The following is a 5,000-nucleotide window of genomic DNA, read 5'->3' on the forward strand; positions in this document are numbered from 1 at the left end:
AGTAAAGAGGGAAGAGTAAGTGGACTCATTAATAACCTCTTCTTTTTTTAATTTCCTTAGAAAAGAATTGTTTATCCTTATTTTTTATGAGTGATTCATTATATATATATATATATATATATATATATATATATACATATATATACATACATACATACATACATACATACATACATACATACATACATACATACATACATACATACATACATACATACATACATACATACATACATGCATACATACACACACACACACACACACACACACACACACACACAATTTGACGAAAATGATAAAACCAAATTGGCTGACAGACAGCTTTTTTCTAAGCGTTAGTCATTTCCATATTTGTTTCAAACATACATACAAGATGTGTATGGGCTGTCTAGGTGCTTTGGTTACTCAAGGAAATTGATTCTCACTCATAAAGTTATTTTTTACAGAGAGCACACTGCATATCTTTATCTCCTGTAATGCGTACTATGCTACTGAATTTGACTGATTTAGATACACATTATTTTCAATAGAATTATTCACTTGTACTTTTATGTTAGCACTTGTCCTTTTCTCATTCCTCACTTTGATGCTCCATGTCACAGGTGATATGTAATTTGCACCTGCAGTGCATATGCAAGAGCAGCCTCTTATAGTCCATGATCGGGATATCACAAATTCCAAATACTGAACCCATTAAAGCATTAGTTATGTTTATAAAAGACATTCATTTTTGCACTGGACTGAAGATAGCTGTACAGGTTATCAACCAGGCCTTATCAGTATTACCTATGGTTTGATCATTCCATTAGAAAACTGGCTTATTGAGCAAGATAAGGCACTTCACATTCAAAATTAACTTAGGAGATATGCAGTAGCATTTTTTTCTGCCATAACAATATGATGAAACAACTTTTAAGTTTCGCGGGAAAATATCGATATCAACACAAGTATTGCCTTAGGCCCGTACTTTTCAATCCTTTGGCCGGGCGGTCGGGAATGTCGTAGTTAAAAGCTTGGCAAGTATTGGCCAGGCATTCTCACGCCGGGGCTGGCTGGCGTTCGGTCGTCGTGGAGCAGCCTGGCGAAGCAAAGTCGCGAGAGCCCTCCCTTTCCAGTGATTGAATAGCACTCTCTTGCTTTCAAATGACAAATCAGTAACATATTTGTGTATAATATGATATAGGAATTCACTATGATTTTAAAATATCTGAAAATTACAATTTATTATGAACTAACGTATATACGTAGATTTTTCAAGAATTTTCCAGATAACAAGACAGCGAGTTATTTTGATTTAAATTGTTATTATTTTGGTTATAGGGATAATTTTTTTCACAAATGTTACCAAAAGTGTTGTGATGATAGCATCTTTACTAGTGGCTATAGAAACATAGCTGTCATGCTCCACCGCTCTGCAGTGAGGCGTGTCTGATACTCTTGTAGGCCTACAGTTCAATATTTTATATCAGGAATAATAAAATGGGTAATTTTAAATTGTTATTTTTTGTATAAAAGTATAAAGTTGATATAGTATAGTATAATGCATAAAGTTAACTCTGTTATAGTATAAAATATAAAGTTAACTTTGTTAAAGTTATTTTAAAAATCCTTTGTTATAGTATAATGTGAGACTATTACGGAGATAACATTTTCGTCTTCTCTCAAGGTTAATAATTAAGTTTATGTTATGTTAGATAAGGTAAGGTAAGGTAGGGTTAAATTAGGAGTTAACACGGCCTCTTTATAGTCGTTTATGAGGTCCCAAAGGACTCTTTTTATCCAAAATGGAAATAAGACAGGACCGACAAACTTCGGTGCTGGTTGCCATTGTGACGCTGTGCAGTGCAGGTGTAAACAAATTTGCGTTTACCGCGTTTTTTCAGTCGCCGAAGCGCTAGATTTAGCAGGAATACAAGATGTTAGCCCCTGGCCATCGCCCGCCTTTTCGAACTCAGATGATCGCCTGGCGCAGCATCGCCAGGCGATCGCCAGAATGGGCGAAAGGTTCTCAAAGTACGAGCCTTAGTTTTTGGCGACTTTTTGTTTTTTCTTTAACAGACGTCGAACACATAATCACCTTCCCGTCTTCATCGAAATCCAGCCACGGGCACAAAGCAATCGATCGATTTGATTCTGGATATTTACTTTGTTTCGCTGGAGGCTCTGCCATGTTGGCTTGATTATCACCTGCCATCCATGTGCGAGTGTTGTTCTTGGAAGAACAAATGAACTCTCGCGAGAGAATGTTCGTCTGCAAGTGCCTCGCATTTGTGACCAACGAAATCGCTTTATTGTCTATTGTGCGAGGTCGAAAGGCTTACACGCTCGACAATGCCTCCGATGTAAACAATCATTGGTTCAACGTTTCCGTAGTTCCGTGAGGAGCAGTGTTACCGATGCATACAATTTTCGTCTGCTATGCGAACATTTGAAGCGCGGGAAGTAACACCCGCAGATTTGCGGACCGCAGCACGCACTCATGCGTGCAAAATGTTCGCAAAAATGTATTTTACGTTTTTTTCATAGTAAATGGCTTTGTTGATATTTACACAATAAATAATGATTTCCTATGGTTTTAATCAATTATTCTACAAATAATTTGAGGAAAAACATGTGCCTATTTTCACACCACGTTTGTATTTTTAAGAAGCTATTGAGACTTAGCTATGGAAACATGCTCCTGTTTGAGTTCTAGAGATCGACACCAAAAGTAAGTACTAATATCAAATGTAGTGGAATTGCCATACTCAAATGTATTTGTCATTCTGTACACTTGTGCTCCTCCCAAGCCGCCAAATGTCTTCCTCGCAAATGTGAAGATCTTGTGAGGAATATACACAACCATTTCTCCCATAGCGCCAAAAGAATTCATATGTTCAAAAAATTTCAAGATTTTTGTGATGTAAAACCTCACAAATTACTACGTGAACCAGACAAGGTGGCTATCATACCATGCGGCTGTAAAAAGGTTGCTGGAACAGTGGGAGCCTCGCAAACTGTATTTCTTTGATATCCGGGCAGAGGAAAGACTCTACGCAACAATAAGCATATTGGACACAATGGCCAAAAATGGACATCTACAAAACTCTATTAAACGTTTCTTAATTTAATTTTGCCTAAATTCAACCAGCTCAACCTACTCTTCCAACAGCAAGGACCAACCATCCAAGTCCCACACAAAAAGTGCCATGAACTCTACACAGATTTGTTGTGATGCTTTATAAAGAGAAATGAAATAAATAAGGCAGACGATAGAACATCCATTGATATTGAGAACGATTCAAATCATCTTCCATTTTACCAGATGTATCTTGGATCAGAAATGCACTGCCTCATACAATCAGAGGAATACAGACACAACCAAGATTTGCTAGAGAATGTATTCAGCACCTGCAAACAATTTCTCATCATTGCTTGTTAGGAAATGAAAAAACGTTCCCTTTTGCAAACAAGCAAATTCAAATGTGCCACATTTTTGTCCCCCAAAACTTTCTGGATGAAGGATCTAGTGTCAATGCCATCTCTGAGAGACCTTGTCACTGCTTTTCCGAGGATCTCTACTAATCCACAACATCTGGATAATGAATGGAGAGCAGTAGACCATAATCTAATTCCGGAAGAAATGAGGAATATTATAAACCCGGAAACATTTTTTACAGCAATCGGGATGAGCTTTGGACATCGCATGTTCGAAACCATTTCCGAATTTGCTCTACAGATATTAAGTTTACCTACATCTAATGTTGTTGTAGAAAGGTTATTCTCGAAGGTAAATTTGTTGAAATCAAAGATCAGAAATAAAATATCAACTTCTACTCTCACATCCCTCATATTATCTTCTGAAATGATAAAAGTTGCAGGAGGATGTGTCAAGTTTAAACCACATCTACAATTGGTTAGATTTATAAAAAAAAAACTATAAGTTTGTTTGTTTTTTTGTTTTCAAATTAAATTGTAAATGCTGTATATGTAAATATATATATATATATATATATATATATATATATATGCAGTTGTTTTCTAAAATACATTGTCTTATTTTGATGTATGAAGTTGTTTTTTTTACATTACCATCATTTTGTGTACGTAAAATTTTCTTCAGTCCCCCATTGATATATATTTGTTTTCTTTGTTTACGCTATTAGAAAACCTGTGCGACGACAACCCTGGTGAGGAGTTCGACTTTTGTACAAAAATACATACGTGAAGAAGTTATTCGCTAAATTGATTATTGAGTGGAAAAGTGAGTCGCCATATTGGCGATCGTGGTATGAATTTAATTAGCCAAAATAGAGTAATTTTCGCCAATGGATAATTAGCCACTCGCCAATTGGCTATCGCGAACCTAGTGTGTGTATATATGTATATATATATATATATATATATATATATATATATATATATATATATATACATATATGTATGTATATGTATATATATATAGATAGATTGATTGATATTTGTCTCTCTCTCTCTGTAGAGATAGATCGATAGATAAAAATATAGATAGATGTAGTTTTGTTTTCCCTGAAGTCTGCATATCTCTGTTTTTCTACCTACATATTGTATATTGTATGATTTCATTTTTATTTATGTACATGATATTGCTGAACTTCCCTCTTCATAAAAAAACAACAAATCAAACCAAATTTTTCTTATAAATATTAGTTAGTTTTCATTTTTGTCATTATCATTGTCATTATTGCCAATATTTTTATCCCTGTCAATATTTGGGTTATTATAAGTTGTTATATTTATTATTGTCATTGTTATTGTTATCAATAACATTATTATCATCAGTGTTACTATTATTATTATCATGATTATCATTGATAATTTTTCATTATTACTATTAATATTATCAATATTATGGCCATCATCATTTTCCACTGTCATTTATATCATCATCCCATTACCGTCATTATTACTACTTTTATTACCATTATCCTCAGGACTATTATTCTTATCCATTTTATATACGTTAAACTTATTCTTTACAT

The sequence above is a fragment of the Penaeus vannamei genome, chromosome 20, assembly GCF_042767895.1.
Source record: "Penaeus vannamei isolate JL-2024 chromosome 20, ASM4276789v1, whole genome shotgun sequence".
NCBI lineage: Eukaryota > Metazoa > Arthropoda > Malacostraca > Decapoda > Penaeidae > Penaeus > Penaeus vannamei.